This window comes from Eulemur rufifrons, chromosome 18 (genome assembly GCF_041146395.1).
Source record: "Eulemur rufifrons isolate Redbay chromosome 18, OSU_ERuf_1, whole genome shotgun sequence".
Lineage (NCBI taxonomy): Eukaryota > Metazoa > Chordata > Mammalia > Primates > Lemuridae > Eulemur > Eulemur rufifrons.
In genome coordinates, this window is record NC_091000.1 from 47,500,471 (window position 1) to 47,522,918 (window position 22,448).

At 36.9% G+C, this 22,448-nt stretch overlaps 1 protein-coding gene and 4 non-coding genes across 5 annotated transcripts in view; 1 reads left to right on the forward strand and 4 right to left on the reverse strand.

Moving 5' to 3' along the window:
• LOC138399089 (histone H2B type 1-K) overlaps window positions 1-22,448 on the forward strand; it is a 389,419-nt gene that overhangs the window by 192,981 nt on the left and 173,990 nt on the right. The window lies entirely within an intron of this gene.
• TRNAS-AGA (transfer RNA serine (anticodon AGA)) lies at window positions 1,545-1,626 on the reverse strand. The gene has a single exon. It is a non-coding gene; the product is annotated as a tRNA-Ser (tRNA).
• Window positions 4,511-4,592, reverse strand: TRNAS-AGA (transfer RNA serine (anticodon AGA)). Its single transcript has one exon. It is a non-coding gene; the product is annotated as a tRNA-Ser (tRNA).
• TRNAD-GUC (transfer RNA aspartic acid (anticodon GUC)) lies at window positions 18,798-18,869 on the reverse strand. Its single transcript has one exon. It is a non-coding gene; the product is annotated as a tRNA-Asp (tRNA).
• Window positions 19,430-19,511, reverse strand: TRNAS-AGA (transfer RNA serine (anticodon AGA)). The gene has a single exon. It is a non-coding gene; the product is annotated as a tRNA-Ser (tRNA).

The window sequence follows — 22,448 nt, forward strand, 5'->3', positions numbered from 1 at the left end:
CAGTTTCTCTGCTGTGTGTTTCATAGTATGACATTTGAAAGATTTAGTTTCTTGTTTTGTTACTCATCTGATTTGGTCCAAAGATGGCTGGATTTGAAAGTCAAACAACACAGACTGTAAAGGAATGGGATTTAAAAATAAAAAATGAAAATTAGGTCAGTTAGAGAAAAGTTCACAAATTTGTTGCATTTTCCCGCTAGTACTCATTATGTTAAATGCCTGTCTTACAGCTTAGAGACTCCAAGGCGGAGTTCCTTGGCCCCAGTCTGTTCTTCCTACCTTCTCCAGCACATACAGGGACAAAGAATATCTATCTGGGCTTTACAGTAGGTTTGGGAAACAAGTGTAAATTCAGAGACTCACTGCTTTGGTTCTCATACAGAAGAAAGTTGGGAAGAAAAAGTCCAGGTAGAAGCAAAGAACATGTGGAAAAACAAGAAGGTGGAAGAGCAGCGGGAGGGAGAAAGGCTAGGAGATGGACTTGGACACCAACATGGGCTTTATGATCTTTCTACACTGCCTCAGCTGTTCTTTTCAGCATGCAAGTAGGAGGCAGACGCCAGACAATCATATTCTTACTAACTTTCAATAAGTATCCTAAACCCTCTGTCATTTAAATGTAGATTCTCCTCTGGGCCTTAAAGTATCTGTAGCTCTGATGTCTTAGAATTGACTTAATTAAGGACTGGCTGGGTGGTGGTGAGATGCCACTACAGCTCTTCCCCCAGAGTCCCGCAGGGGACCATAGCAGAGGGTGGAAGCAGCTTAACAAACGCCCCAGGCGTCCGCTGGGGAGTCGAACCCCGAGCTCCCGGTGACAGGCGGGGATATTCACCGCTACACTAACGAGGCAACTAACGTGGTCTGGTCTACCTCTAATAAGTGAAGCACTATTGGTTACATCTTTTGAGTCTATAGGTTTGTGTTCTACTAAGTTGATCATATTTGGCGAATCTACACACCTGAACCCATACGGACTCGTCTGCGACCAACCAAGTCTCGCTGCGGCGCTTCTCTCGGCCGTGTCACTCAACCCACTGCCGCCTGTGCCGAAACTGTCTGGTGGGTAGGACAGCCTGCTCTTTTGACAGTAATTGCGTCCATTCCTCTGACGATTGTTTCTCGTACTAGATTTGCAAGCAGCGAAACTGAGCGACCAAAGCAGTTGACTCGTTGATTCCACAGAAACTCTGTACTAATTAACCAAAAACTGTGACCTCTGACTAGGGCTCATTTCCACAGGGGAAGCAAATACTATCAAGAGTTGTCTAGCCTTCGAGTGTGTTTAGAGGGCAGGGAAACGCGAGGCTTTCCAGAGAATTGAGCGGAGGCTCCGCTGAAGGGAAAATCATTAAGGTTCTACTTATTTTACTTCAATCTTAGTAAAAATGATAGAGCAGTAACTTCCATCTCTTCTTGCTGTGGAGTTAATTGTGTCCTGGGCGAAGCACCGGATGAGTTTAGTCAAGAATTTCGCACAATGTGACTTGCTTCGATTTCTTCTTTCCACTAATTCTCGTTTAATTTGTCTAAAATGGCCCATCTGTACTCAGCAGGATTCGAACCTGCGCAAGGAGACCCCAACGGATTTCTAGTCCATCGCCTTAGCCACTCGGCCACGACTACAACTGCACAACCTCTCGTGTGTGTATGTACCCCCCCCCCCACCCTCGCCCCCGCCTCCCCATCCCCGGCCCCTGGTTAGAGACATGAAGAAGCACAAATCAGGATACACACTGTCTAGTGTGCAAGAAAATCGGCTTTGTGAGTTGAATGCAAACCTTCAGGTTAAATGAGGGTTTGGTTAAAAAAAAAAAAAAAAAAAGTCAACCTTTTGTGCTGACTGAACAGTCAAGAGCACTAGGATGAGAGTCCTCACCGCATGAGCATCAGTGTGCCAAGCAAACAATAAACACTTCAAGTCAGTATACACTGAGCGAGTTCCCAACAGCTCCCTGGACTAGGCTGTGGTCTGAGCTCAGGCACTTGAGTCTCTGGAATTGGAAGTAAACTGCTTATTCCGAGGTGGAGTCAGACCCTAACTTCCACCCCCCACTCATCCATTGCTTTTGAACAACCTGTCTTCCAATAGTCCTGAACACCCATGAGTACATTGAAGAGAGAAAGGGAGATTGGCTAGCTTGTGTGAAATCAGCGAGGTGGAAATAGGATAAAAAGAGCTGATGGTTTACATGGTTACGATATAAAGATGTTTTTTGCAGCATTGTTTGGAACAGCAGAGAAAAGTAACATGTTAACCAGTAAGGGAATGGTATGATGCATTCCTATTGCAGGGTTAAATAAAGGTTTCTACTTAGTAAGGCACCTTTAATCTTAATAAAAATGATAGGGTAATAACTTCCATCCCCCTACTGCTGTGGAGTTTTGGTCCGGGGGAGGCACCGGACTAAGTTTAGTCAAGAATCTCAAACAATGTGACTTGACCCTGCTTGGTCATGTCATATTATCCTTTTTAAAAATTACTGGATTCAATTTGCTAACATTTGTTAAGAATTTTTACACCTATGTTCATAAGAAACATTGGTTCATAATTTTTGCTTTTATCAAGCTATGGTCTGGTTTTGATAGAATAATATTCACCTCATAAAATGAGTAGGAAGGTGTTTCCTCCCCTTTCAATTTCTGGAAAAGTTTATGTAGACATGGTATTATTTTCTCTTCAAATATTTGGTAGATTTAACACTCAGCATTCAATGAAATTCTCATTTTGGTACAAAATCATGACACCACAGAATGATTTGATTTGATTCTCACCCTCCAACCATGCATGATATTGCTGTATAGTACTGTCATCTGGCATCTAAATCTTAAATATCAGTCATTGTTAAAAACAATGTTTATTAATTTCCTTGTTTACATAGAATTTTGCATATCTTGCATTCACCAGGTCTAAATTCATATTTACTAATTTCCTCTTCACCTGTTGTATCTAATGTTCAAACTGTATTTGGATTTTTGTTTTAATAAGTGTATTTCTCACTGGCTGATTTTTTTTTTTCCTTTTAAGTATAGTCCTGCGTATCCTTATGTATCACCTAGAACACAGAGGTTCACACTCAGATAAGACTGCTGGATCCTTTCGTTGAGTTTTTTGGCTCTGACAAATTGTTCCTGTTCATCTGCTCAACTATTAAATTTCATCTTCCTTTAATTTGTTTTCAAAATAACCAAATATAATGAAAAATAAGTGAGCTGCATAAATCATATGATGAATAATACAAAAGGTAACTTGACAGTGGGGAAACTTGATAGGACCTTAATTCATCACAATTAGCATAGTGAGTATTAGGATTAATCAATATCGTGTGTGTCCTGATATGAAGAACTATGAAGGACCTCACTTTCAGAGGAAACATCAGACAAATTCAAATTGAGGGGGCATTGTAAAAAAATGCCTAATCTACTTATTTTAAAAAGTCAACAAAATGAAAGAAAAAGAAAGATTGAAGAACTCTTCTAGATTAAAAGACAAAAGAGACATGACAAGTAACTGCAATGTATTTTTTCATGAAATAAAGGATTTGCACAACTAGCAAAAGATTAACAAGATTTATAGATTTTTGTAATTTTTCAGTGTTTAGGAAAGAGAAAGCCCCTGTTTTTAGAAAATACACAATGAAATATGTAGTGTTAAAGGGACATCTTGTCTGAAACTCTCAATGGTTTAGAAAAAAGATTATATATGCAAATTTGCATATCCATCAATAGAAACAAAGCATATATGGTAAATTATTGACATTGGAGAATCTGGGTAAAGAATTTATGAAACTTCTTTGTATTATTCTTGCAACTTTTCCATAAATCAGATATTATGTAAAAATGAAATGTTAAAAAAAGAAAAAGAACAGAAACGGTTTGTCAGAATCACAAAATTCAATGAAAAGATTTAGCATTCGCATGCGGGAAGTGAACCCCTTTATTCCAGGAGGTAAGAGAGGATAAACACTACTGTGCTGAAAAGAAAGTGCCTGGGATAGAGGAGCCTTCTCTGTTCAGCCTTGTCCTAGATCCTGGGCTAACTGAACCAGTAAGACAGGATTCATTTTCTGGATAATGCAATGTTTCTAGACTCACATACAGGGTGTCTTAAGTTCAAGCCCCTGCAAACGAGGCAACGAAGAAAGCATTTGATAGACTTTATTTTTCTAAATAAGACATATGTGAGAGAGTTCACAGGTATAAATATTTGTGTTCTCCATGGGCACAATTCTGTGGAGAACAAAATTCAAGGCAGGGGTTTTGAGACAGGAAATGAGGCAGCATTTTCTGCATTTTGCTCAGAGATTGCCTCTTTTTAGAAAAGTGGGGGAAAAAAAAATAAAGAGAGACCCTGACCGTTAGCCCCATGGGAACCCAGTGGCTACAGGTATTTGAATGCCAGATCAGAACAAAGTTAGTCAAGAAGGCAGAACAGTTGTGTGATAGGGACCGGTTATAGGATGTTCCTTTCTAGTCAACTTCAGATTGTCAGACAAAGGAAAAGACACGCCATAGTCGGCAGGATTCGAACCTGCGCGGGGAAACCCCAATGGATTTCTAGTCCATCGCCTTAACCACTCGGCCACGACTACACCTGTCGTCGTCTGGACTTTAATATGTTGATGAAATCACGTAGCAGGTGATGAGTGCAAACTTCTGTCTTTGATGGCTTTATTGGAAATGGTGAGGTGAAGTGAGAATTTGAGGAAAGGAGGTCAACCTTTCCGACATCCCTGGGAATTGCGAGCACTGGAATAAGAGAGACAGAGCCCTCATCACATAAGCATTAGCGGTTCCAGCAAACTTCAGGTCTGTCAGGTAACACCCAGCTAGCGCCTGCCTGCTCCGAGACTCCAGCCAGGCTTCTGTACTCGCCACCGCTGGCACCAAGCCTCCCCGGTACCGAGGGGCAGTCAGGTCCGAACCCTCCTCTAGTCCGGGATGTTCGGACTTCCCTGAGCCCAAGCAGGCGCGCCATCGCAGTGAATTCCAGGCACCGAATTGCTTCCGCTGATTTGTGTCCCAGGTGGAGGGCACGAAAAATTATGCGGAAAAGTCTCCTCTATGTCCTCTCGCTGTGATATTGGCAAATCTTTAGGGCAGGCTCATACTCTGGTTTGATTTCTGGTCCATGTAGGGGCTCCCCCCTTTCCTTAAATTTGACCAATTCAAATCAACTTTTCTCCCTCTTACATTTCGACTTTAATTTCTCAATCATAGTGCTTTCCCAAGACCCGAGACTTATTTTGTCTACCCTGCTTAGAGGGCCTCAATCTAATTTTTAAAAGAAGGTGGAGGGGAGGGGAGGAGGAGAAAGAGAGGCGGGGAGAGAAGACACCGATGACAGAGGGATCTATTGCGACATCTAAAAAGAGAAGAAAAGGAAGGAGGAGAGGAGTGAAAGAAGAGTGAAGGCAGGGTAAGGGGGATGAAGAGAGATTGCTTATCTACAGAGATAAAATCAACTCTAAGAAACCCCACGATTTAATGGAAGAAAGTCTGTTCTGAGAGGAGTATTAAGCTGAGTCTGGGGTAAGGGAGCCAGACTCCGTATCTAATTGAGCAGTCTATGATTTGAACGATCTTTCCTATCAAAATGAATTTTAATCACATAAACATACTTTAAAAACCGTGTCAAGTTATGACATGACTAAATGCAAATTTAAAGTAAAATATAAGTTGTGATCTAGGTGTTGCCATAACTAATTATATGTTCCTTTTATTTGGTCTACACATTTTTAAGAAGCATATAACATTTCATTAAATTCTCTTTGTCAAAGAAATACAGACACAAACTTTTAAAATTAAAATGTTTTGTTTGGGAGAATAGAATTGCAGTTCGGGGCACACAGGCAGACCGGGTGGTCTTTAGTATATCCCAAGAACAAAGAGAAGGTTAGAGATTTCATAATAAAGGACAAATATTATATATTTCTCTTTGAGAAATTTCATTGGCACTAGTAAGATTTTGAGGAGCTGGCAAGTTCTGATTGGTAAGTGATGGCAGTGAGCAAAACTAGTCTTAGAGTTGCAGCAGATTGTTTCCGTAGCCATTAGATACACCTGGCTGTTTCAGCTGCCAGGCTTGCAGTGAGTTACATTTTTGGAGCAATGTTTTGTGCCCTGAGTGCTTTTTTCCCCTGGCTTCTCAAATCTGTTTTAGTTGACAAAAATGACTTAATTTGTGTGATAAAAGTTCACACTTTGGAACTCTAGTTTGAAGGGAGTTAAATATTGAAGAAATACCAGAAACTTGTCATGCTTTAAGAAATCTCAGTAAAAAAGGAAAACTGCTATGATTAATATTAATGAAAACTAAATTTATTGGATCAATTCTTTTTTACTCACAATAAAATGAACACAGATCTTTGACAGCTTCATCCTTGTTTCTTTTTCTCTTCACTCATATATATGGACTGAAGAAAAAAAAAAGCACAGCAGAATAAATGCAGGTAAAAGAAATGAATGAAAGTTCAGTCACAGGAAACAAAATTATTATAGACATTTTAGGTCCAAACTAAAAACAGTCTAAAGTCTCTCAACAATAGAAAGGATAAATAGTTTTTTTTATACAAAGAATAGTAGAGCAATAAGATTAAAGAATTTTCAATTACACACATGTTGGAATAATCTCACAAACATAATACTGAAGTGATGCCAGACACAAAGTCATACATGATTTTGTTTATATATACTGTAGTTCAGAACAGACAAAACAAATCTATAGTGTTAGAAATCAGGAAGGTGATTGCTGAAGGTGGAAAAAGGCCATGAGGAGGCCTGCTGGAGATCTTGAGAATGGTTCTGTTTCTCAGTCTGGGTACATAGGTATGTTGACTTTGTGAAAATTTCTCGAGCTATATAATTATGGTTTATGTACTTTTCTGTATCAATATTGTGTTATATTATACATCAATTAAAAATTTACTTAAAAATGAAAACCTCTCAAGCTATTTTAAGCAAAAGGAATTAATAAAGAATACAAAAGCTTACAAAATTTTGGGAAGAGAGGAATCAAGGGAGATGTCAGCTCTAATTGGAGCCTGCAGGAATTATTCCCAAAACAACTCCCAAAGAAATGATTTTCAGGGGGGCTGTTATCTTTCTACAATCAAGAAAGTAAGAAATCAAGATGCTGTCACTAGGATTGTTAATTTCAGGGAACTGTAGGTCAGGCATCATGAAACTTCTGCAACAGTGGGGTTCTCTCTAAGGCTGTAGTTCTCAAAATTTAGCATGAAATCTAATTTATCATGACAGAAAGCAAGTCAGTCAGTGATTTTTGCCCAGGTCTTAATTTATAAAGGTGACTGAGTGAAGATACAGAGAGGTCAATGCCACTGAAAGAAACTTTTAATGTTATTTACAGTTCCCCTAGATGGGAGAAGCACAGCCCACCATGCAGGGCCACATGAGGAAGTACCAGTGTCAGTGAGGAGGTAGAAAGAAGTGAGGAGAAAGCATAAGCTACAGTGTTTATTGGGGTTGCCATGGGGAAGGTAGGGCAGGTCAGGGTAAATAGTTTAGGATTGGTTAGTTTGAATAATTCTTTCAGGCTTTAGGATATAGGGGCTGTCCCTAGTTGCCTGGGATCTGACCCTTGGTTGATTTAGGATAGGGGAAATATTGGCTTGGCTTGTGAGAGTTAGATACAGGAGGTCATTCAGAGTGTGGGCTCTGGATAGCAGGAGATGTAAACAACTTTGGCTATAGTTTCACTCTGTGATCAATGGATGATCAATGGATGCCAAGTAGACAACTGCAGACTCTAAAGAAAACACAGAACAGTCAGAAAGCAATTTACATTTCTAAACGAGTTGCCAGTCGCTACTGCTGCTGGTCTGAAAACCATACTTTGAGAACCACGTGTTCTGGAGCCCACCATGCCTCCCAGGTGTGAATTAGCAAACAACTAATGTTCCTCACCTTGCATTCCTCTGCAGAAAATCCCAATGAGTCCATGAAAATGCTGTGAGCAAAAAATAATGGAAACATAAGGTGCCTTATTTCCATATTTGAAAACTCTGAGGCGAAGCTTAAATCTAGAACCCTAACTGCAGGAGTTAAGGAAATGCAATTTTAACCTTCTAGCCTCTGTAGTCAAGTAAAGCTCACTTGAAGAAGATGGAAATAGATGGTTACTGCCAATCTACTCTACCCTGTACAGACATTGAAGCTGAAATGTTCTGCCAAAATAGAGTTTTCCCAGAGGATTATAAATAGTATGTCAGCATTGCACTGAGAGGAAACTGATTAATTGCACTATCCTTGAAAGAGTACCTCATTGTAAGTGACCAGTTTATCAGTCATTTCCCCAGGAGACTCTACCCAGACCTCACCAACTGATTTATTGCTTATAGTCTTTTTCTTATTCATTTTAAGGAGTTCTTTATATATCCTAAACATGAGTCCTTTGTCATATATATGTACTACAAATATCTTCTATTTTGTGCCTTGCCTTTTCATACTGTTGTCTGGGTGTACTAAAGTTCTTATGTTTAAAATAGGCCAATTTATCAATCTTTTATGGTTATTGCTTTTTGTGCTTATTAAACAGGAAGTATTTGCCAACCAGAAGTTCATGGAGATAGTCTCCTGTTTTCCTTCATAACTTCTATTATTTTAACTTGAACATTTAGTTCTTTAATCCATCTTGAATAAGTTTAGGGAAAACATCAATGTCCACATTGTTTTCCTTTGTATATCCAGTTGATTCAGCACCACCTTTTGAAAAAATCTATCATTTTCCCCTTTTAATTGCAGTAACACTTTGTGATATGTATATGTGGTTTCATATGGACATATCTATGTTGTTTCATTTGTCTCTTTATCTTTATGCCAGTAACACCTTTGTTATTCAGCATATCTTTAGAATAAGTCTTGTTTTGTAGTAGTAAAAGTCCTTCAGATTTCTTCTTTTGCAAGATGTCCTTGGCTATTCTAGATCCTCTCCACTTGCACATACATTTTAGAAACAACTTGTCTGGTCTACCAAAAGTCCCGTTTGAATATTTTATTTCAATTACATTAAATCTGAGCCTTTCAATCAATGAATATGTTATATCTCTTCGTTTATGTAGATATTTAAACATTCTTGCAAAGTGATTTGGAGCTATTGCTGTATCACCCTTACACATTTTTATACATTTATTATTTATTGTTAGGTTGTTGATAGTTTTCTTGCTATTTTAAATGACATTTTAAAAATTTATTGTCCATTTTTTGTGAGTATATATGAATACAACATGTATTTGGATATTGGTTTTTGTATCTAGCAAACTTGTTATTTTCACTATTGATTCTAATAATTTGTAGATTTTGGAGATTTTCCAAACACATAATCATATTATCTGCAAATGATGAGAGCCTTATTTCTTCATTTTCAATCTTACTATCTGTTAATACTTTGTCTCATCTTATTTCATGGCTTAAGAAACACAGTGGTGATAGTGGTTGTGCTTGTCTTGGTCCCAATATTTGGGAGAAAGTGTTAAATATTTAAATTTTTTTCAGCAATATAAATGGTGTTCAATTTTGTCAAATACTTTTATGCATCTACTAATATGATCATTTGGTTTTTCTCTCTTATACTTTGTGGTAAATTTAAAGTGATTGATTTTCTTTTTTTCTTTTTTTTTTTTTTTTGTTGAGACAGAGTCTCACCTTGTTGCCCAGGCTAGAGTGAGTGCCGTGGCGTCAGCTTAGCTCACAGCAACCTCAGACTCCTCGGCTTAAGCGATCCTACTGCCTCAGCCTCCCGAGTAGCTGGGACTACAGGCATGCGCCACTATGCCCGGCTAATTTTTTCTATATAGATTTTTAGTTGTCCATATAATGTCTTTCTATTTTTAGTAGAGACGGGGGTCTCGCTCAGGCTGGTCTCGAACTCCTGACCTTGAGCAATCCACCCGCCTCGGCCTCCCAGAGTGCTAGGATTACAGGCGTGAGCCACCGCGCCCGGCCGTGATTGATTTTTAATATTAAAAAAATTTCACGTTACTGAAACGCACATTATGGCTTAACATTTGACTGTTCTTTCTGCATATTACTGGGTCTGATTGCTATTATTTTGTTCAGTAGTTTTGCATCTAGAATGTTTAACACACAGAGTGCCTCAGCAATTTTTTCTTTAGTCAAATTTTAGTATGAAGATTATACTGGCCTCATAAAATGAATTGGGAGGAGTTTTCACTTTTTCTATTTTCTGAAAGAGTGAGATATTACTCTTTTCTTAATGTTTTAAGATTGCAACAATGAAGCCATTTTTGCATAGTGTTTGCTTTGTCAGAAGGTGTTAAAGGCCAAATAGTGTCCCCTCAAAATTTGTATGTTGAAGCCCTAACCCCAGTACCTCAGAATGTGACTGTACTTGGAAATAGAGCCTTTAAAGAGGTTATTGAGTCAAAATGAGGCTGTTAAGGTGGGCCCTAATCCAATATGACTGGTGTCTTTATGGGAAAAAGAAATTTGAACACACAAAGAGATATCAGGGATGCATCTGGTGCCACAGAGCCCTTGTGAGGACACATCAAGAAGGCAGCCATCTGCTAGCCAAGGAGAGAGGCTTCAGAAGAAACCAAACCTACCAACATTTTGATCTTGCACTTCTAGCCTACAGAACTGTGAGAAAATAAATTTCTGTTGTTTAAGCAACCCAGACTCTGGTGTTTTGTTATGGCAGCCCTAGCAAACTAATACAGAAGATAATTATGGTTTTCATTTCTTTAATAAACTTCAGATTACTTGAACTTATAATTTATTTTTGAGTCTATTTTGGTAAGTTGTGTTTAAGAAGAAACCTGTCATCTATCCTCTGTTGTCAAATTTATTGTTCTAAAGCTGTGCATTAATATCCTGTGACTCTCATCTTGAGATCGGTAAGATATTTAATGTTGTTCTCTTTTTATCCTTGATATTTTTTCTCCATTAAAAAGAAGTTGATTTGAGGTAACAGTTTTACTAAGAAGCAAATTTTTGCTTTGTTTATTTTCTCTATTTTTCTTTTCTTTTTCAGTGATTACAGCTCTCATTCTTGTTATATTTTTCCTTCTAACCTTTTAAAATTTATTAGATTTTAAAATAAGGTTCTTGGGATGAAAGCTTAGATCATTCAATTCCAAATTTTCTTCTCTTTTAGTATCGAATTTGACATTAGACATTAGACATTAAGCACTGTTTTACCTTCATACCATAATTTGTGATATATCCTATTTTCATTATCATTCAGTTAAAAATATTTTATAGTTTCATTTTTTTTCTTTATCTTTTTTCTTTTCTTTTCTTTTCTTTTTTTTTTTTTTTGAGACAGAGTCTCACTCTGTTGCCTGGGCTAGAGTGCCGTGGCGTCAGCCTAGCTCACAGCAACCTCAAACTCCTGGGCTCAAGCGATCCTCCTGCCTCAGCCTCCCAGGTAACTGGGACTACAGGCATGCACCACCATGCCTAGCTAATTTTTTCTCTTTTTTAGTTGTTTGGCTAATTTCTTTCTATTTTTAGTAGAGATGGGGTCTCGCTCTTGCTCAGGCTGGTCTCGAACTCCTGACCTCAAGCAATACTCCCGCCTCGGCCTCCCAGAGTGCTAGGATTACAGGCGTGAGCCTTGCGCACCCAGCCCTATAATTTCATTTTTTAAAAGTTATTTGACCCCTGGGGTTTTTTAGTTCTATACTACTTCTGTAACATTTGGGAATTTTCTATTTATTCATGTTATTTATATTTATTTAATTACACTATGCTCAGAAAAATACTTTGTGTGATCTCAGTCTTTTGAAATTTGTTGAGACTTATGTTAAGCTCAGCACATGGTGACTTTGGTAAATCTTCCATGTGCACCTCATATCCTGCAGTTCAAATTAACCTTATTGCACAAAATTTCTCTATTACTAAATTTTTGTCTGTTTGTCCCATTAGTTATTTTGATAGAAGGTTAAAATAGTCAACTATAAGCTGGGAGTGGTGGCACGCACCTGCAGTCCCAGCTTCTCGGGAGACTGAGGCAGGAGGATTGCTTGAGCCCAAAAGTTTGAGGTTGCTGTGAGCTAGGCTAACGCCACGGCACTCTAGCCTGGACAAAAGCGTGAGACTCTATCAAAAACAAAACAAAACAAACAAACAAACCCACAAGTGAAATACTCAACTACGATTATGGATTTTTATATTTCTCTATTCAGCTCTCAATTATTTGCTTTCTATACTTTGAAGCTATTTTTATGTGCATAGAAATATAGGATTGTAATATCTCCTAATAAATTGACCCTTGAGGTTATGACATAGCCTCAGTATTTTTAGTAATGCTTATTCCTTGAAAGTCTATAATTTATAAAATTAATATTACTAAAGTGATTCTAGTTTATCTTTTTTGGTTACTTGTTCTGATATATCTTTTACATTTTTTTACTTTACTTGTTTTTTATATCCAGATGTTTAAAGTGTATTCCTACACAGAGCATATAGTTTGGGGCAAATTTTTTTCCATATGACAATCTGTCTTTTAATTGAAATATTTAGTCTACTTATATTCAAAATAAGTATTTATTTAGCTGAGTTTGAGTCTACCATCTTGCTCTTCTTTTAATTTTAGCAATATGTTCTTTGTTCTCTAATTCCTGCTCCCTTGCCTCTTTTTAGATTGAAAAGTATTTGTTTTAAAGGTTTTAGTGTAGCTATCTTACAAATTATTTTTAGATTTACTCCTAGGCAGTTGACATTTTTATGCTATTGAAACTAGAACTTTGAATTTTTAATTTCTCCTTGTTTGTTACTAATATATATCAACACATTTGAATTTTTTTGTATATTAACCATGAAACCAGCTACCATGCTATAATAATACATCTATTAATTCCAATTTTCAGACTCTTTATTTTTCTTCAGGCCCAAGAACAACCTTTATTATGTCTTGTAAGGCACATCTGCTAATAAAGAATTCTCCTAGCTTTTGTTTGACTCAAACCATCATTACTTTGCCTTAATTTTTCTCATTTTCTAAATTTAGGTATAGTTTGTATACTATAAAGAGTACAAATCTTAATTATACAGCTTGATGAATTTTTATGTATGTATATAACTGTGTAACAACCAGCATGATCAAAATACAGAAAATTTTTAGTAATACAGAAGACGTTTTTAGTCTCATCCCAGTCATTGCAGTCCTTCCCCCTAAGGACAATCAGTCTCCTGATTTCTATCACCATAAATTAGTTTTGCTGTTTTTGTACTTTCTATGAGTGGAAGTGTAAAAGTATGTACTCTTCTGTGTTTTCTTTGCAAGACATAGCTATGAGATTTATCTATGTTATTGTATCAGTAGTTATTCTTTATAATGGCTGCATACTATTCCATTGTATTTGTACACCACAATTTCCATTTCCATTCTACTACTGGTGAATATTTAAGTGGTTTCAAATTTACCACTACAAATAAAGTTGTTATGAACATTCTTGTGCATGTTATTTATATTTGTTATATTTATCATATATTCAAGTAGTGGAATTTCTGGATCATAGGAAGTATTATGTCTAGCTTTTGTAGTTTTGACGAAAATTATTTTCAAAGTTGTTATCCCAATTTATACTTCTACTAGCACATGAAAATATTATTAACAACAATTGGTATCTTAATTTTAGTCATTCTGGTAGATGTGTAGGGCTATCTAATTTTGGTTTTAATTTACATTCCTCTGATGACTAATGATGTGACTTTTCATATACTTATTGACTATTTTGGAATCTCTTTTTTAAAGTGTCTGCCAAGTCTTTTGCCCATTTTCAAATTAGGTTGTTTATCTAATTTTTATTGATTTATGGGGGTTCTTTATATATCTGGACTTTAGTCATTTGATGATTACATATAGATATAGAAAGAAATATCAAAAATGCCATCTCCATTCCATGACTGTGTGTTTTCACTCCTTTAATGGTGCCTTTTGCAGTCAATACATCCTAATTTAAATCTTAACTCATCTTCTTATTTTATGACTCAGGTTCCTTACGTCACGTTTGAAAAATCTTTGCCTAACTCAAGTTCATGAAGATATTCTCCTGTGATTTCTTCTAGAAACATTACTGTTCTTTCTGTCACATTGAGAGCTATCATGAAATAATTTTGTTTATAATGTGAAGTAGGAGTCACGGCTTATTTTACTCTATAGGTAAAATAAATGTTCCAGAATCATTCATTAAAAAGACTATCCAGCCTAAGCAACATAGTGAGCCACGTCTCTACAAAAAATAGAAAAATTAGCTGGGTGTGGTGGTGCACACCTGAGTCCCAGCTCCTGGAGAGGCTGAGATAGGAGGATCACTTGAGCCCAGGAGTTTGAGGTTGCAGCGAGCTATGATGATACCACTGCCCTCATGTGAGGCAACAAAGTGAAACCTTGTTTCTCTAAAAAAATAAACAAACAAACAAACACACTATCCTTACTTGACTAAGTTGACCTATGACATATTTTGTAAATTGGCAGCATAAATCTTCAAGATTAATTTATCTTCTACAATATTGACTTGACTTTTCAAGTTCCTTTGCATTTACCAATATATAGTAAATTTTCACAAAAATACTAGCTGAAATTTGATTGGGATTTCATTGAATCTATTGATCAATTTAGGAAAAATTAACATTCTAATACTTTTTTTTTTTTTTTTTTTGTTGAGACAGAGTCTCACTTGCCCAGGCTAGAGTGAGTGCCGTGGCGTCAGCTTAGCTCACAGCAACCTCAGACTCCTCCGCTTAAGCGATCCTACTGCCTCAGCCTCCCGAGTAGCTGGGACTACAGGCATGTGCCACTATGCCCGGCTAATTTTTTCTATATAGATTTTTAGTTGTCCATATAATGTCTTTCTATTTTTAGTAGAGACGGGGTCTCGCTCAGGCTGGTCTCGAACTCCTGACCTTGAGCAATCCACCCGCCTCGGCCTCCCAGAGTGCTAGGATTACAGGCGTGAGCCACCGCGCCCGGCCTCTAATACTATTGAATCTTCTAAAATACTAACCTGGTACATTACTTCACTTAGTTAAGTCTTATTTAATTTATCTCAGTAATGTTTTGTAGTTTTTAGTGTACATTTTTTGCACACTTTTGTTAGATTTATTACTACCTTGTTAATGTTTCTAATACTGTTGAGAAAGGAATCTTTAAAATTTCATTTTTCACTTGCTTGTTGCTAGTATATGTTGACATATTTGATATTTTGTATATTGACCATGAAGCCGGCACCATGCTAATTCCAATCATTTTTTAGACTCCTCTCAGTTCTGTATATTCATAATCAAGGTATCTTTCAACAATGAAGGCTTTATTTCCCAAAATCAGTATCAATCATTTCTTTTTCGTATTTTATTGCACTATTACTTTTACTATAGAGTTGAATAGAAGTGATAATAGTGGACATTTTTGTCATGTTCCAACACTCAGGTTCATTATAGGTGTTTCATAATTAAGCTTTATTAGACTAAAGAAATTCCTGTTTATTCTCATTTTGAGAGTGTTTATCATGAATTGTTGAATTTTATCAGATTCTTTTTCTATATCTACTAAGATGATTATTTAGTTTTTATACTTATTCTTTTAATGTGGTAAATTACATTTTTAAATGCTAAACCAAGTTTTCATTCCTAGAATAAATCCCATTTGGTTATAATGTTTCAACTTTAAAAAAATATGCTTGATTTGATTTGCTGATATTTTGGTTAAGTGTTTTGAGTTATGTTTATAAGAAATATTGACCTGCAATATTCCTTTCTTGTAGTCTCTTCTCGGATTTTGGGATCAGAATTATGTGGCTGTTATAAAATTAGTTGAAAAATATTTTCTCTTTTTCTATTCTTGGAAAGGATTTCTGAAATATTGATATTATTTATCTTTTAGTTGTATGGAAGAATTCACAAGTGACTCTAGGCCTGGAGGTGTATATGAATGGCTCTTTAAATTATGGATTTAATTTTTTATAATAGGTATAGGACAATTCAGATTTCTTATTGTTCTTTGTGTCAGTTGTGATATATTGTGTTTTTCAAGAAATGTGTCCATTTCATCAAATGTTTCACATGTATTGACATAAAGATGTTTATTGTACCTCTTATTTTTTAAATATCATTAGGATATATATGAATATCATCTATTTCATTCCTAATGCTAGTATTTATGTGTTATTTTATTCTCTTTTTTGATCAGTCTTATTCAGGGTTTATCTACTTTATCAATATTTTAAAAGAACCAATCTTTTACTTTGTTGATTTTCTTTGACAGATATCTGCTTTTCATTTTACTGATTTCTGCACTTTTTAAAATAGCTTCTTCTACTTTTTGCATTTAAGTTGCTGGCTTTATATAGTTTCTTGAGTTAGATGAGTAATTTTCAACCTTTCTATTGTTCTAATGCATGCAATTAAAAGTAAAAATTTCCCTCTAAAATAGCTTTAAATGCATTAGACAAATTATGGTATGTCTAATTTTCATTATCATTCAGCTCAAAACATTTTGAAGTTTCTATTGTGTTTTCTTCTTTGACTGACAGATTATAAAGACATGTACTGTTTTATTTCCAAACATTCAGAGTTTTCTTGGATACACAAAGATTGAACCTTTGTTACAATTGGCCTAGGTTAGTTTTTCCGTACTGTGAAAACAGCCCTTACTCCTTTTATGTGGTCCTTACTGCTAGAGTTCATCGCTTACTGCTAAGGGTTAATGCATCTGAAGTCTCAAAACGACAGCCATTTGACTGAGTTCACTCCAACTGGGAGAAGCAAGAACTATAACCTGTCTCCCTAAAACCATGCAGCTGCTGAATCTCTACAGATGATTAGACTTCCAGCTGCTCTCTTCTGCAGTCTTGGAACATCTTCGTATGTATGTACAACTTAGTAATAGCAAGTGACATATGGAGAGTTTATTATACATAGAGATTTGAGATTCTTCTCTGTGGTTCCCTTGTAACCTGAAATCTGACCATTAGGTTCTATGCACTGAAGTAGCCCCAAACTCTGACCAGTGTCTCCCCCGTTTAGTACAATTGTTTCTTTTCACGTCAGTTTTATTCCAAAATGGTGCAGTATAGAACACACCCTCAGGAGGAAAGCCCTGTGAATGCGTGACTCATCTCATGTGTTTCCTTTCCCTCAAGGATTGTGGCCCTCCAAGCCTTGCTTGTATTGATTGCTTGTCAGTGCCTTCAAACAGTTGCTTTATAGTTCTTATCCATGATGAATCATTTTCCTCTTTAATAAAGAATATTTTGTCTATGAAGAAAAGAAGTAATAGAGACGAATGAAATTCAGTGTTAGGTGAAAAGGATTGGGGCATCAATCACTCAACTGTGCAGCAGTGTTACTGAAAAAGTAATCTATTGACTGACACTGCTGCACAAAAATATTAACTTATAAATTTGACTACAAAAATTGTATAAGAAAATGGAAAATAATTAATTTTAAAACAAAATCTCAGATTTATTGTTAAATGCTAGAAGAGTATTCCTTCATTGAAAGAACAATGATGTTTGAGTTCGAGCATGGCTCACAGAAATACTGATTTTAGCATCTAACCATTCAGCATTGGTCCAAAGTATATATTGGGTGTACTTCTAATTCTAACCTTATTTATCATTATAAAGGAGCACAGATAGAATGATTTGGATTTGGTCATACCTTTCCATCTTAAAGGTTATTGCTGTTTTGAATCATAGTATCATTTTGTTTTCATATTCCAAAATATAGTCATTATCAAACAATGTTGTTTCATGCATTCATTCCTCATTCAGCCTTTCTCACATGGTATGAATTTCCTTGTTCATTCATAATGTTTGAATCCCATTCTTTCATTAGTTCTAAATTCCTATTCATTAATCTATTCATCACCTCTCTCACATTTATTGTTCAAACTGTACATTTGAGTTTTTAAATTTAAATGAGTATATTTTTAATTTACAGTTTTATTACTTTTTTCTTCTTTTAATTTTCTATTTTGAAGTAATTTCAGACTGACAAAATCCTTACAAAAATAATACAGAATATTCCTGAGTACCCTTCACCCCACCCTCCATGTTAGCATATTTAGCATATTACTAAATTTTCTTTTCATTTTCTCTCTCATATATATAAATGTCTATTTCTGAACTATTTGAGAGTGAGTTTGAAGACACATACCCCCTTTCCCTTAAATATTTTTGTATTTTTTAAATATGTGTTTTTTCTTAAAACAAAGACATTCATTCTGTCATAGCACGGTAGAACAATTAATGCAATCAGGGATTAGCACTGATAGTATTATTTAATCTGTATACTGTATTCAGATTTCACCAGTTGTTCCAGTAACATCCTCTATAGCAAGAGAAAAATCCCAGATCATGTGTTGCATTCAGCTATCATATCTTTATGGTCTTTAACGCAGAATGCTTAGCCTTTCTTTGTGTTTTGTAACATTGCTATTTTTGAGGAGTACAAGTCAGTTATTTTGTAGAATGTGCCTCACTTTGAGTTTGTCTGATGTTTTCTCTGATTCAGATTATTCATTTTTGCCAGGAATATCACAAAAGTGACGTTGTCTCTTCTGACTAACTCATATAAAGAGATATATAATATTGGTTTGTCCCAATACTGATTTGCTACCTTGAATAACATAGGGCCTGTTTTCTGCACTGTGGAGTTGCTCTTTCTTTCTTGGTATGACTTTGGTGATTTCTAAATCTCATGTTTTTTGTAATTAGTATTTCAGTAGTTTAAAGGGACCCTATTAAAGAAAGAAATCCAACATTTCACAGAAATAAGTAAGAGGCATATTTTCCCAAAACGTACACCAACTCCCCGTCGGGGAATCGAACCCCGGTCTCCCGCGTGACAGGCGGGGATACTCACCACTATACTAACGAGGATTTGACAAGAGAAACACTTCTGAGGAAATCCCCATGAAGTTACTCATTGTTCTCCCTGTCTCTTTGCTCAATAGTCACCCGTTCGTTTCCTTATCCACTATAGTCAATGTGACTCCACTTCCAAGTCGAATGTGTCCGCGCCCTGCCTTGACTCCACTCCAGTTCCTCCTTCATTCCTCGGAACACACCAGCACGGCGGGACGGCCAGCGATGGCGCTTTGTGAGAACCTTAAAAGAAGAAAAATGTGCCCTCTTTAGCTTCCTTTATGGAGCACTGGTTCCCGTCTATTTAATCATGGCTTAAGCCCTCGCGAGTATAGAAGGGAGTTGGAAACCCTGAAAGGGGCGTCCTTGGACTCCACCGAGGTTTCAAGCCGGGTTTCGAAGGCAGGAAATACGGAGGCGGGACCTGCGCTCTGCTAAGGAAAAAGAGACTGTGAAAGTTCTTGATCTGTTCCCTAAATCGCATGCAGAAGCTCCATCACGAGTTTTCCCTTCACCCAGAGGGCAAATTTACGTTTCAGTTTAGTTGCTGGGTATGTACGCGAGGTAAAACGTCCCGTAGTCGGCAGGATTCGAACCTGCGTGGGGAGACCCCAATGGATTTCTAGTCCATCGCCTTAACCACTCGGCCACGACTACACGAACGCGCGCCTCTTATTCAAATCCTGAAAGAGAAATTCTGCCAGCTAACACAGGAAAACCTTCAAACAAGAAAAACATGGTAAAAAATGGTATCCTGAGCCAGAAACGGTACTCCGCAAGTTGAATACAAACTCTCAGGTGAAGTTAAGTGAAAGTTTGATAAAAGAGACCAATCTCCCTCGGGCAGCCGCGGGGAGTCCTCACGGTATCAGCAATAGCGTTTCCAGACAACCTGAAGCTTCTGTACTTCCCTCACCTGGAACCAAACTCACCTTGCAAGGAAGTAGAATCAGCCCCTTACCCTAGTTCTACGTCTGACACGTACAGCTTTTGATTGGAACTTCCAGACTTTACGGCACTTAGATGAACGATAATGGCTTTCAGGGAGAGACTACTGCTGATTTGTGTCTCAGGTGGAGGGACAGAAAATCATGCGGAAAAGGTTCCTTGTTCCTCCTTGCTCTGACGTCTCTAAGCGTCTAGGCCCATGTCAATCCTAAGAGAGCATCAGTCCCGTTGCGTTTGCACAGCACTTTGCATTTCACAATGCGCTTCCACGCTCCAGTCGGGTTAAGAACGAAATTTGTAGATAGTTCATGAGTTCCTATGGAACCAAGTTACATTCCAAAAGGAAAATCCTAAAAATTAATCTTTGACCAAGGCAGGCATTCCTTTTCTCGAAATTTAACCAACGCGGTATGTTTTCTTTTCCTCTTCTTGTGTTTCGGCCTTAGAGTCTAAAGCTGTCGTAGAGTTTTCCTGAGCCCTTCGGGTGCATAAATTACTGTAATTAGTTTTTATCTACTATGCGCTAATCTAAGAAATGAGAAAAATGATCGCAAGCGAAGAAATCACGTCGCCTAAATAGATAAATGATGAAATGAGACAAGAAGGAAGAGAGAAGAGAGAAAGGAAAAGGGGTGGGGGGAGCAAGAGGTGGAAGGAGGAGAATAATGGAGAAAGAGGAGGAGGGGAAGGAAGGGAGGGAAGGAGAGAGGGAGTTAGATTTTCTAAGGAGCCTTGTTACAGCTCAGAAAACATACACCAAAGTATGTTTTGACTTGCTGAGTCCTTCGAACTAAAGAAGCAGTCTCAGAACTGAGGTCTCTGTGACCTGGAAGTTCCACCAGAAGGAATGAGATTGCCATCAACACCATCCCTAGAATCTACATTAACCAGGGAAGATTAACTCATATCACAGGAGAGAAAACTAAAGGTCTCCATGCTCAGCACACCACGCGCAGATAGACTTCTATTCTTCTTTTCACCATTTGTTCCGAGGGCTGCTAGGGGAGAGACTTTATCTGTATAGTAAGATAAGCTTTGTTTGCAGTGCAGTTCCTTCCTCACCCTCTCCAAGGTTCTCACCACCACCTTCCAGGAGCCTTAAAGCCCCTATTTCTTTCTGTAGCTCAAAATGCTATTTAAACTTCAACCATCTGGCCCTTCATTGAGTCTCCTACTTTGTGCAACTCCTCCATCCCATGCGTATGCACATAATAAATTTGTATGCTTTTTCTTCTGTTAATCTGTCTACTGTCAGCTTTATTTCTCAGACTCAAATACCCAACCTCCAGAAGGGAGAAAAAAGATTCTCGTTCCTGCAGGCCCAAAGAGGACTGTAAGAATTCACCAATTTTATGGAAGACTACTTTGAGGGGATAGACATGAAGCAGTTTTGATAGGGTGGCCAGGTGTTCATATAAATATTAATATAAATTATGCTATAAAAGATTGTTGTCTACAATTCATTCGCATTGTGTCCTTTCTATTTGGTGTACACATTTTTATAAAGCATATATATCCATATATATTTGCTAAAGTCATTTGGAACTTTAGCTTTCAATAAAGTTAGATACCAAAGAAACATCAAAAATCTTTTATGCTTAAAAACAACTCAGCAAATTAGAAAGCAATTAGTGATATATTTGAACTAAAATTACTAATCAACTCGTTGTTTGTTTATTTTAGGGTAACGATGAACAGGGACTGGGAATAGGGGCTGGCCACAGCTGCAATCTTATTTTTTTTACTGGATTGAAAATAAAAACGTGACAGAATGTATCTCAGTAAAGTTAGAATCAGGATTTAGTTGCAGGAAACAAAAACTAATCCAGGTTCTATTTGAGTCCTAAACTGAAAACAAATCGAGTGTCCATTTACAGCAAAAAAGACAAAAAGGCCATGATGCACAGTGGCTCATACCTGTAATCTCAGCACTTTGAGAGGCCCAGGAGGGAGGATCACTTGAGGCCAGGAGTTCAAGGCTGCAGTGAGCTATGGTCTCGCCACTGCATTCCAGCTTGGGAAACAGAGCCAGATTCTGTCTCAAAAATAAATAAATAATTAGCCAAGGGTTTTTTGTTTTTGTTTTTGTTTTTGTTTTTTTCATACAACAACTACCATACCACAAAGAGAGTGAAAGAACTACAAGTACTCACAACCACATGGAAGAGTCTCACAAACTAATATTGAGTGAAAAAAAGATCAAAGAATGCATACTATAGTGCATCCCATTTATTGAAAGTTCAAATTAAGGTGAAATTAATCTATGGTGTTAGAAGTCAGGATTCTGATTATCCTTGGAAGGCAGTGACTGGAAGGTCCTATTTCCCTTGAGAGGAATACCTCAGATTCTGGCAATGGTTTTATTTAATAGTTCTCAAATTGGGTGCTGGGTACATGAGAGTGTTTGCTTTGTGTAAATCTATTGAGTTTTATTGATCACTTTCATATGCTTTTGTGTATTTGTTAAACTTCAGTAAGTATTTTTCTTTTAAAAAAATCTTCCTCAGGAGGATATTTTTCCTGCCACTAAAACGTATAATATACATTATACTAATTCTAAGGGTACACTAAGATATTATGTATTTTTTGAGTAAAAAAATCTGGTTATTACCAAAATCCTACCTATTGTGCAAAATGACATATTAA